Source organism: Peromyscus leucopus, chromosome 9 (genome assembly GCF_004664715.2).
Source record: "Peromyscus leucopus breed LL Stock chromosome 9, UCI_PerLeu_2.1, whole genome shotgun sequence".
Taxonomy (NCBI): Eukaryota; Metazoa; Chordata; class Mammalia; order Rodentia; family Cricetidae; genus Peromyscus; species Peromyscus leucopus.
Genome location: NC_051070.1, coordinates 84,653,291 through 84,665,777, shown reverse-complemented (window position 1 = coordinate 84,665,777; position 12,487 = coordinate 84,653,291). Strand labels below are relative to the sequence as shown.

Below are 12,487 nucleotides of genomic sequence, written 5' to 3'. Positions count from 1 at the left end.
GAGACCACACAGAGGCTTTAGCCCCTTGGGGACTGTCTTCAGCAGAATTGGCCCCAGAGGAAGGAAACAGGGACCCTGTGAAACAGGGTGTGGGGAGCAGATTGCGAGGGGACTGGGGCGTGTTGCCATTTCCAGAGAGACAAGTGCTGTATGGAGACAGAGTCACAGTGGTCCACCATAGGCCTGCCCAGAGCTCAGTTTGCATTAATTTAGTGGGAAGAGCTTTCCATCACTTGGCAATACCGCAGTGCTTTGAAGTAATAAGCTCCCCATGACTGAAGGTGTGCAAGAAATACTACATATAGTATGTTTGTTCAGGGTGCGTGGTGATCCAAGGTGACCTCAGAGTTTCTTTTCAGTTCTGAGGCTGTGGTTTAGGCCACCTCAAGGGAGGCTGCTTGGAGGAGCATCAAATGCAGAGCAAGGCCTCCAAGTGCAAGCTCAAAGCCTTTTATTGGCAGACTAGCCAACAAAGTTCAATATGAAACCATAAAAACCAGGAGGAAATGTTGATATGGTTATTGGTTTCAAAATAGCCCATGCTCTCTAAGCATGAAGTGTAAGGAAAGGCATGGAAGTATTTGGAGACATGGTTAGTTGCAGTTCCCATTACTGTGGCAAAACACCTAGCAGAAACAGCTTAAGGAAAAGGCACCTTGCTCTGGGTACAGTCCATCATGGCAAGGGAGCCGTGGCAGCAGGGACACCTCTGGCCAACACAGAAGGAGCGTGTAGTGGCAAGTCTTATACCTGGGTTGGTCAGGAAACAGACTAGGACTGGAAGTAAGCCCACCTTCAGTGACCTGCCTCCACCAGCCAGGTCCTACAGCCTTTCCCAAACAGGGCTACCATCTGGTAGTCAAGTGTTCAAACACAAAAGGCTGTAGGGGACATTTCAGACCCAACCCTAACAATGGCCAACCTTTTAAAACCCATCCATGCTGTGAAAGGTGCCATAGGCACAACAGGGCTGGAGCGGCCTGTGTTTCTATCTTTCTTGTTTTCCTGTCTGTCCCTGTTCTGAGTCAACACCCTTCAGAAGTAATGTCAAGGATGTCAGGGTTTAGCTTTGAGAATTGAACAAAGCTTCAGGAAATGGGTAATTTGTTTGCAAATCATTCGTGATCGCCTGGCCAGCCTTCCTAGCCAGCTTGCATCTTCATCCACCCTAGACTTGCCAATGCCTCTCAGGGGCAGGACGACAAACTGAAGCGCCCCTAGCCTTGTTTCTGAGTAGATCCCAGGTAGATCAAGAGTCCAGAGCATCCTTCCCCTGTGTGTCTGGGCGGGTTGCTTTCCAGTACCCCCTTGGGTGTATTAGTTACCTTTCTGTTGCTGTGATGAAACACCGTGACCACAGAAACTGGTTAGAGATGGATGGGTTTCCTGGGGCTTAGGGCTTCAGAGCAATAAGCGGCCATCATGGTGGGGACGCGTAACAGGAAGTGGAGGGCAAAGCAGCAGGAGCAGGACGCTGAGATGTCATATCTGCAAACAGAAGCACAAAGCCAAGAGGGTGAACTGGAAGCGGTACAAGGCTATAAACTCTCAAAGGCCATCTCCAGTGACATACTTTCCCAACAAGGCTATACATCCCAAACCTCCCCAAACAGTGCCACCAACTCATCGGGTGTGATGGTGCACACCTTTAATCCTGTTGTGGAGGCAGAGGGAGAGGCAGGCAGATCTCTAAGTTCGAAGCCAGCCTGGTCTACATAGTGAATTAGGAAAGCCATAGAAAGACCCCGCCTCAAACAAACCAAAACAGTGCCAGCAACTGGGACCAAGTATGCACATACTGGTGCCTACTGAAGCCCCCACACCTTGCCATGGTGTGGCAGACAGAGTAAGAAATAGATACCCCAAGGGGTCTAAGAAAGCTCAGAATAGTCCATAGACTGGGAACCTTGGAAGCCTTGTGGCTGGATCAGACGGCAGTAGAGACTTTGCAAATGGACCAGAGCCAGATGGTAGCAAGGACAGCTTTAACCAACGCTCCAGCCCCATCACCTTGCCTTTCCTGAGTTGTCAAGAACTGAGAGGAGATGCTGGGGGAAAGAAAGAAGAAGATACTGGGACACCCTGGATGCCAAATCAGCATCCCTGAAGAGCAGAGGGCTTCATTTGACACCATTGGCCTCTGCACAGGTCCACCATTTACCCCTAAAGTGCCTGTGGCTTGTTTGTGGCTCCCATCTGTGGTCCGAGGCTTCCTTTAACATAAGACAGCACTCTTGGGGGTCCTTTGCCCATACACTGTCTGCCTGAAGGGCCCAGGCTGCTTCTCTGAAGCTCACAGCCCAAGTGTTTTTTGTCCCTGAGATGTATTCCCACCAGTCACCAAAAGCGTCAGGGGTGCCGTGCCATCCCTTTCTGAGAATCTCCAATGGCTTATTTTGGCTATAGGGCTCCCCAAAGAGCTGCAAACCCATCTAGATTTGTGCTTTCCAAAAGATACATTCCCATAACGCATCATTTCAAATGTTGAAATCTCCAAAGTTTATAATCCAGAAAGACTGAAATCTCAAAAGTGTAATTCTAGGGGGAAAAAATTTAGAAAAACTCTTTAAAAGACATACATTTACATTTTAAGGGGAATTTATTTCGAGAAACATGAAAATATGTCAGAACTCTTTATCAGCTACTTCCATACAACACTATACACCAGTGCTCTCAACCTATGGGTTGTGACCCCTGGGGGTGGTTGAATGACCCTTTCACAGGGATTGCAGATTCGATAGCCTTCATATCAGATATTTACATTACAATTCAAAACAGTAGCAAAATTGCAGTTATGAATTATCAACGAAAATAATTTTCTGTTTGGGGGTCACCACAACATGGGGAACTGTGGTAAAGGGTCGCAGCGTTAGGAAGGTTGAGAACTGCTGCTATACACAATAATAACATACATTTCTGTGGGGTAGGAGAAGGTGGTATGTAGGTACATGTTCATGTGGGTGCACATGTATATGTAGGTACAAATGTACATGTATGTACAAATGTACATGTATGTACGTGTGACGGCCAGAGGTCAACGCTTGGATGTTATTCCTCAGGAGCTGTCCACCTTGTTTCTTTGAGATAGAGTCTCTCATTTGGCTCAAAGCTTACTGAGACTATACTTGCCAGCCAGTGAGGTCCAGGTATCCTCCTGTCTCTGCCTTCCAGCTCTGGGATAAGTGCACAACCACTACATTTGGACTTTTAAAATACAGGTTCTGGGCTTAAATTACAGTCCTCACGCATGTATGACAAGTACTTGCATGGCCAGACCCAAGATGCATATTTTTGCAAGCATAATCACAAGGTAAACACCAATGACAAGCACACAGGTATAACCCTGATGAGCAGATGAACCCTACCATAGAGAAATAGTTCAAAAAGCCAGGTGTGTGAATGCACATCACTAGGGTTAGCAGCTGTGCATGTTTAGATTTATAATGTGGTTATCTGAACCCCTGTGATGGACAGTCTGTACTTTGACAAGTTCAGTTAAAAACCTCAGGCTGGAGAGATGGCTCAGCCATTAAAGGCTAGGCTCACGACCAAAAATATAAGAACCTCCATTGGTCACCACTGTGTAAACAGATCCCTAAAGAGCTGAGATCTTTGACAGATGGAGCATATGCCAGGAACTTCTCTCTCTGTATGTCCTGTGGGAGCCCGGTTTCAGGCTCCTCGTGGCTTTGTCCAGTAGGTCCGCATAGAGAGGATGATTAGGACCACAGCCTGAGTGCAGGTGTCTGAGATGGTCTGCACTTGACTGTGCTGGGGGAGGAGGTCTTTTGCTCCACCCCTTGGCTTCCCTATAAATACCCTGGGGCAGAGACAGGGCCTGTTGGAATAGGTTCCAGGCTCTCTCGAGGCTATCCTGTGTTGTCTATCTGTTCATCTCCACAATCTAAATCCTTCTATCTATCTAATATTTCCTGCTGCTCGCACTCAAGAAAACTCTGGGGAGCTGTGGGGTTGGTGGGTAAACACCCCAGAGAAGGCATTTCAACATTTTTACATGTATTTTTACAGTGCTTGAATACAAAGCCAGCATGCTAATGCATGTCCACCCGGCTAAATTTGCACACAAAAGATACACAAAATGAATCAACTTCTCTAGAACCTTTCTATTATTTGTAATGTGAGTATTTGAAATACTTTGGAGATGAAATACATAGCATAGTGCAGTGTAAAAATGAATGCAGATGATTAAAACAATAGGGAAATAAAATAGCAAAAAAAAAAAAACTTAAAAGGGAATTAAACCATACGACACAGTGAATTGCAGGGACAGGTTACAGACAGATGTATAGAGCCAGTTGCTGACAGCTGGTTGACTTCGTGGTCAGATTGTAGTCTTGCTTGGTAGTTGCTTTATTACTGTTTTAGGGCTCAGCTCCCCGCCCCCCAGATGACATATTTACAACCATTGTCTATGTGACTTGCCGCTCGTGACACTCCTCTGTGATTTGACATACACTGGCAGACGTGAGCATTCTCTGTGGCACGTTCCCATCTTCCATGCCATGTGGAAATCCATCCCCTGGCCCTTCCATGCAGACCACACAGGCGGTAGAGATGTTGCTGCTGATAGAGAGGGGACACATCATATGGGTCAGCATCACCTGCACACCTGGTTGTGTTCCACCCAGTCAGCAGCTTTTAGAATTCCATCTGCTAGAAGGAACACCAGTGCTGACAGAAGAGACTTTGGGACAGGGGTGGGGTGGGGTGCTTGAGAGAGTCTATCTCTGTAGGGGAGTGTAGCCTAGAAAACTCAATCTTCCTGAGTACTGGGATTACAAATGTGAGTCACGGGTTGGGGATTTAGCTCAGTGGTAGAGCACTTGCCTAGCAAGCACAAGGCCCTGGGTTCGATCCTCAGCTCCAAAAAGAAAAGAAAAACCAGTGTGAGTCACCATGCTGTCTCCAAACATTGCTTTTAAAGGACAATAAAGTTATATGTATATGTGTGTTTGTGCATAGGTTTGTATATGTGAGTGTTGGGTGCCCATGGAGGTGAGGAAGAGGCATTGGTTTCCCTAGACCTTGAGTTCCTGGTGGCTGTGAGCAACCTGGATGCGTGCTGGGAGTGGAACAGGGGTCCTCTGCAAGAGCACCAAGCTCTCGGAATTGCTGAGCCACCTCTCCAGCCCCAAGAGGTGCAGTTTTAGACTGACGTTTTCATGGTTGCCTTGTTGCACAACTGACCTCATCTCCTTTTGTCTTCTCTGCAGGAATTGTGGCTTTTCAGGATCTGAGCTTTTGAGATTTCAACATTCCAGATTTTAATCTTTCAGAATTGTGATTTTTTTTCTTCAGGATTTAGAAATTTTTATTTTGAAGGATTTCAGTTTCTGAGATTATGACATTCTGGACTGTCTTTGAAGATTAGGATCAGCTCCACACCCCACCAAGTCTCCTCCTCCCTCTCTCCCTTCCTCTTTCCGTCTTCCCTTCCTCCTCCCTCCTACTCTGTCCTTCTTTTCCCATTCCTGTCCCTCGTATCACCTTTGACTCACAGCCTGGCCTCTCTCCCAGTCTCCTTATCCTACACCGTCTCTTTCTCTTACGGGAATTTCTCCCAGGTTAATACTGGAGGAGGCTGGCTACCACCCCACCCTGGCTGCTCCTCACAGGCCTTCCTGCCTCATGAGCCCTGCCTGCTGCAGCAGCGCCACCCCTCCGTGGCCCCTGCTGAGGCGGCTCATGAGTGGCATTGTGACATGAAAGACTTTGCAGGTTCTCTATTTGCCGACCTGAGAAGTGCCAGCCTTCCGGTTTCACCCACACCCCAAACTGCTCTGTTCTTCCCCACCCCCCAGGCTGGTTCTGCTCTGCTGATGCTCCCACAGGCCTGGGAAGAGCTCCCTGTCAGTCTTGGAGGCCATGGATTGTCTTGCTGGAGCTGCTTTAATGCCATAACTGTGGGAGGCTTAAAACACAGAGCCACATTGTTCTCCAGTGCAGGGGAGGGGGGAGTGGGAGTGAGGACCCTGTCCCAGCTTCTCTTCACTCCCAGGATCATCCCTGTCCCCATACCAATCTGTCTTGATGTCCGAATTTCCCCTTCTTAATTTATCTTTATTTTCTGATTTTAGTGCTTTCTTGAAACAGGGTCTTACTATCTAGATGGGGCTGGTCTCAAACTCAAGATCTCAAATTCTGAGATCACAAGTGTGCACAGATGGCTAAGTTTCTCTCTCTCTCTCTCTCTCTCTCTCTCTCTCTCTCTCTCTCTCTCACTGATTCAATTGGGTTAAAGATCCCAATGATGACAGCATCTTTTTGTTTTGGGACAGGGTTTCTCTATGTAGCCCTGGCTGTCCTGGAACTCACTCTGTAGACCAGGCTGGCCTCAAACTCATAGACATCCACCTGCCTCTGCCTGGGATTAAAGGCATGCGCCAGCCCAGCATGATGTCGCATCTTAAGTAAGTACAAAACCCCATTTTGCACTAAGTCTGAGTTGACTTAGGGTTAGAACTTCAACATGTGAGTTGGGGGGCACAATTCAGTCCACAGTAGGACCCCCTAATGGGGCCTCAATGCCTCCCTGAGTTTTAGTGAAGCAGTGCCTTCCTTCGGTGCTTGCAGCCTATTGGCTGCATATAGGACCCGGTCATGAGGCAGGCTCTCCGAGGTTTGTCTCCTTTCAGAATTATCCTTCCTGCTGATGACAGATTTACTCCTGGGCCAATCTGGCCTCAAGCCCTTGCCCAGGAGGCTCCTTAGCTCCCTGAGAGGATGCCTCTTGTAAGTGTGTGAAGTGTAAATGGACTGTACAGTCTTTTCTATCAGTGGGTTAAACGAGACAAAGTCGGATAAGGCACTGTCGTAGCCAAGTCCAGCCTCAAACCGGGCATGGCCTTTGGCTCCTCCCTCTCCCCCGACCAGTCCTCATCCAACTCACTCCAATCCATTTACCGCCTTTAACAAATGGTTTCTTCCGTGTAAGGCTTTGTGCCAGGTCCACACACAGACGGCTGAGCAAGATGGGCCTTGTCCTTGCTCCCAGGATGCTCATAGTGAAAACAGGAGGAATGCGTCTACTATTAAAGTGACGCTAAATCCTAATAACGGAAGGCATTAATTAGCTACCAGGCAAGGTGTTGCCCATTCACTGAGTGCCAGAGTCCTCATAGATAACGGGAGATGGGAAGATCGTTAGTTCCAAAGATCACCAGCTCCATTGTACAGATGAAGAAACCAAGTCACTGAGGCTTGTCATTGGTGAGCCTTAATGCTCTAGTCCCTTCCCTCTCCATAGAGACTTGAGCTCTATCTATGTCAGGGAGCAGGGCACAGAGGCTGAGAGTGAGCTGGGAACCCAGGAAAATTCGGAGGGCAGCAGACAGTGAGGTGGAAGGGACATCTGAGACAGGAAGTGGAGGACAGGAAGTGGGGCTGCCTCTGTTACCTACAGCCATCCCAGCACAGGGTGTGCAGGGGGGAAGGGATCGTTGAGTCTGGGGCACAGGCAGCCAGCAGTGCTTCCTCACCTTGACTTGTCCTCCTTTCCTGAGGCACAGTGGTGGTGGACCGTCGTTCAGTGCCCCTCCCCCATCTACTGGTCACTGTGTAGGAGCCTTGTTTGCTAAGGCTCCCGGCCAGCCTGGCACCAGCCTGGCCACCGGGTTCAGCAGCTGCCCAGGACTGTTCCCACAAGCCACCTCTCCAACAAAGGGCCGGTGTCCTCAGAGGGCAGGTGGCTCCCAGGCAGAATGGGAGTGAGGCCTTCCCGGGAACTTTGGGTGGTTGGATTCAGAGCGGCAACAGGGCCTGGCTAGGTGGAAGATGAGGCCAGTACGGTGTGTGTGTGTGTGTGTGTGTGTGTGTGTGTACTTTGAGCCTCTGTCTCTGGGAAGAGGTCAGAATGTGGGGGCAGAGGCTGGGGATGGGCAGTTGAGGTGCGTCTGCCAAGCTGGTGTCCAGAGCCCAGGTGGGGGCCTCCCAGAAGGACCACCACTGGCCCACGGCCCTTCCTCTTGCTGTGACCTTGATCTACTACAGCCTGAGACCAGAAGCAAAGAGCTGAAAAAGACACCTCAGTTTTCCAGCCGGGAAGGAGAACCCGCATCCTATGGCAGATGGTCCCCCATTTCTTTTCCTCTCCCCTCTCTCTTGTTTCGAGCCTTCTCTGTTGGCTTGCTGGCTTGCTGAAACTCCTGGGCATATTCGCTGTCTTCTCTGCTGCTAGAATGGGTCCCACAGGACCAACCTCACAACCGATCTGTCACTGTGCCCACTGGGAAATACTTCTCTAAATACAGTCCAGTCACAGCAAGATTTAGCTCAGTGCTTGGGCAGTACCACACACTATTTCAGGTCCTATCAATAACGGCCAAGCATCTAAAATGATGGAGGTAAGAATCAGCTTTTCTATGTGACGCTCAGACCTGTGGGAACCGGACTCTACAAATATTGGAAGGAATGTCACAAATCAAGGACAAACAAATGGAACTTTCAGAGAGTAATGATTGATAGTCACAGACTTCAGGACAACATGACAGGGATCAAAATCCATCCAGGATTTGGTGTATGTTGTATTTTCCCCAGGAGGTCATGAGATCCTTGAAGCCTTGTTTATCTTACTAACTCCTCCACCATCTTGAACTTACTGCTAGCCATCATTCACCTGGAGGGTGGCAATTAAAATAGTACGTAAACAGATAAATGGATGGATGGACGGATGAATGGACGGACTGACGGATGGACGGATGGATGGACGGAGGGATGGCAATGGAGGTAGTGAATGGATGAGTGAGTGTACGGTGGGTGGATGGATGAGAGGGCAGGTAAACTGATGGAAAGATGGATGCATGGGTTGGCCTGGATGAGTAAGCATCTCAGGACTGAAGGGGGGAAGGCTGGAAGCTGGGGTGAACCTGGCCAGCGCAAAGCCTAGGCTTTTCAAAGATTATCTATAGAGGACCAAAAGAACTAAAGGAAAATGGGCAAGCTTAGACTGTCAACACCGGTAACTTCCACCATCAAAAGACTCAGTCAGAAAATATGGTTAGGGACTAAGGCTATAGCTCAGTTGGTAGAGAGCTTGCCTGGCACACAGAAAGCCCTGGGTTTGCTCTCCAGCACAGCACTAATTGGCATGGTGGTGCATATCTATAATCTCAGCCCTTGAGAGGTCCAGGCAAGGGGAGCAGAAGAAGTTCAAGCTCATTGTTAGCTACGTAAGAGTTTGAGACCAGCTTGTGTTACATGAGACCCTGTTAGAGGTGAGGAGGGGTGGGGGGGGGCAGATTAAAAAAAAAAAAAAGAAAACTGAGGTTAAGAAATGAAGCCACGCCAGGTGGTGGTAGCACATGCCTTTAATCCCTGCACTTGGGAGGCAGAGGCAGGTGGATCTCTGTGAGTTCGAGGCCAGTCTGGTCTATAAATTGAGTTCCAGGACAGCCAGAGCTGGTACACAGGGAAATCCTGTCTCAAAAAACCAAAAGAAAGAAAGAAAGAGAGAAAGAAAGAAACGAAGCCACAAGGGAGGAGATATTCAAGACACATTCATTCACCTGACCAAAGGCCTATCTAGTCTAAATAAAGAACTGTGAATCCAAAAGAAAGGTAAAGAGCCCTGAAGAAGCAGGGAAAGACTTGAGCAGTCTTTTGTGACTGCTCATAAAAACACCCCGGTGACTCCTAAGCATGTGAGAGGAAGGCACACAACATCTTTAGTCATCAGATGAGGTAAAGGCCCATTGCGGTGAGGTCACCTTAGACACCTGGCTGCCACAACAGCCAGAATGAACAAGTGCTGGTGGGATGTGTACAGCTGGAACTTTCCTACATCATGAGCGTGAGTACGCATAGGTACAGTCACTATAGAAAACCCTTAGCAGGTATCTAGTAGAGCCAGAGAAGGTGTTCATGTATGGCCCAGAAATTCCACTCCTAGGCACACGGCCAAGAGAAGTGTTGGTGTCTCCCACACAAAATGCTCTACATAAAGTTAACAAGATCCCTAAACTGGACTCAGCCCAAATGCCCATGAACAGTATGGTACTATCACTCACGCACAATAGAATACCACTCAGCAGGGAGAAAGGATGTGTTACTGAGACAGAGCAGCATGGATGGCACCCATAAGCATTCTCTAGAGAAGAAAAATAGCCTGTGTATGGACCGTGTGTCCATCTCGAGAAGTACAAGAATAGATAAAACTAACCTGTGGTTAACAAAAGTCAGAATAATGAATGGGGGGGGGTGTCAGGCAAGGCCACAGGGGAGTCTTCTGGATTCCTGGGAATGTCTCTACGAGAGAGAGAGAGAGAGAGAGAGAGAGAGAGAGAGAGAGAGAGAGAGAGAGAGAGAGAATGAATCAGACTTGGCCCTGAAGATCAGTGTCCTCTCCATATTTTCATACTACACCTCAAACACTTCCTTTATCTTAGGAGAATTCAGTGCGTGGTATGGAAAGGGAGAAGATGCTGGAGCTCAGGAGAGCATTATCTTACCCTTCAAAGACTTGTGGTTCTTAGGACTGAACCCAGGGCATCTTGAGACAAGGAATTGTATAAAAAAAAGACTGAGTTTTGCTGGAGGCCAGAGACCTGGACAGATTACTGAGGTCCCGTAAGGAAGCCTGTGAGATGGGAAAGATCATCACAGAAGACACCCGCCTGGGACTTTCCTGAAGCCTGTGCCCCAGGGATGTACACCTCACTTGTGGAGGCACGCAGGTAGATCTGGGACTTCGACACCTCTTGCCCCACCTTGACCTGCCCCAGAGGCCTCATGGGCTTCCCACTTCTCTTCCAGGACTCTTGGGTCTATGTTGACTTCTGTGCCATCAGGTAGGGAAAAGGGTCAGGTGTCCCTCCCCCGCCACAGCCTGTCTCTAGAATGCCAAGGTGAGATAAAGATCCCAAGTGGCTCCATTTGCAAGCTCTAGGCACCCCAACTATCAGTTAGCCCAGGGCCCTGGCAAGTGCATGGCTGCTTCTCCCAGCAGGAGGCACATCTGGGAAACTTGAGGCCTCCCTCTGATGATGTCATGGAGGTCACCTGGGCCACTTTTCTTGTGAATCAGGTTGTGTCACAAGATGCTGACCCAGGTGGCAGCCTGTAAACCTTCCTGTTAAAAGAACAGCAAGGGCCTGGTTTTCTTTGGCAAGAAGCCATGACGGTAAGGGACTGGACTGGGGTTTTCATGGGTGGCAAGAGGGAAGGCTTGAGTGACCTCCACCTCTCCCTTCCAGCCCACACTGTCCCCAACCTCCATAGCATCCTTTCGTCCATCATTTCTCCCCACCACAGCCAGGGCCCAGTCCAAGCTGCACCCCTGCACATTGAGACAGCAGGAGGTCTGTTGCTGTCCCTAGCTTCTCAGGGCTGTCGTGGGATCACCCCCTTCCTTTGTTCAGGGCTAATCCATAGTCAAGAAATTCGAAAAGCTTATAAGTAGAGCTTTATAACCAATGCATACTCTTTGTCAGGCAGTCCAGGCCGGCACTGAATCTGTCACTGGGGAAGGGGCCCTGCGTCCTCTTTTAAGCTTGCACCCTGTACCCTCAACAGCCTCTCCGTTGACTTCCACTCCACAAATGAGTTTTGCTCGTTTGCAAGGACTACCAGAACAATGGGCCCTCGCAGCAACAACACTACACACTACACACACACACACACACACACACACACACACACACACAGCCTTTATAAACGCCCACTTTAACACACCACATTGTTCTTGCCCTTCTACAGCCGCTGTGACTTTCACTGTTGAGCGGGTTTCCATTTGCTAAGCTTTGCTCCATTTCTCGGTTTGTTTACCTGCTCTCCTGGTGGTGGTGAGCAGCTGGGCTGCTTGGGGGTTGGGGGGGGGGCTTGTGGATAATGCTGGCTTTTGCCTCTAGCTTTTGTGTGGACACAGATGGGTTTCTTTTAGGAAGCCCCTGTTGTTGGATGGCAAGGAGAACAACAGGCCCATCTAACTGTATAAGAAATGTCCAAACTTACCCCAGATGGTTGTACCATGATAGACTTCCACGGGTGATACCTGAGAATGTCCATTGTTCCCACTGGTCTTTAAAAAAATATTACATTTATTTATTTATTTGTTTGTTTGTTTGTTTGTATATTTACTTGCTTACTGTGTGTGTGTGTGTGTGTGTGTGTGTGTGTGTGTGTGTGTGTGTACAAAAGAATGGAAGCTGGAGAACAACTTGGGGGAGTCAGTTCTCTCCTTCTCACTATGTGGATTCTAGGAGCTGAACTCAGGTCATCAGTCTTGACCACAAGCCTTTACCCTCTGAGCTCTCTTGCTGAACCCAGGGGATCTTTCCAGGTACCCTCCCTATCTAAATATCCCAATGTCCCCCAGCTGGCAAGTGAGAAAACAGAATGTGATAAATCTATATAATGGAACACTATTTCACAACAAAAATAAGTGGAATCCAGATTTATGCTCCTGTGTGGGCAACCTCGAGAGCATGCTAAAGGAGCTGACCCCCAAAGACCACATGGTCTATGAGTATGT

At 48.7% G+C, this 12,487-nt stretch overlaps 1 non-coding gene across 1 annotated transcript; it reads left to right on the top strand.

Annotated features, from left to right (window-relative positions):
- Positions 1–4,816: 4,816 nt before the first annotated feature.
- Positions 4,817–4,889, top strand: Trnaa-agc. The gene has a single exon. It is a non-coding gene; the product is annotated as a tRNA-Ala (tRNA).
- The last annotated feature ends 7,598 nt before the right edge of the window (positions 4,890–12,487 follow it).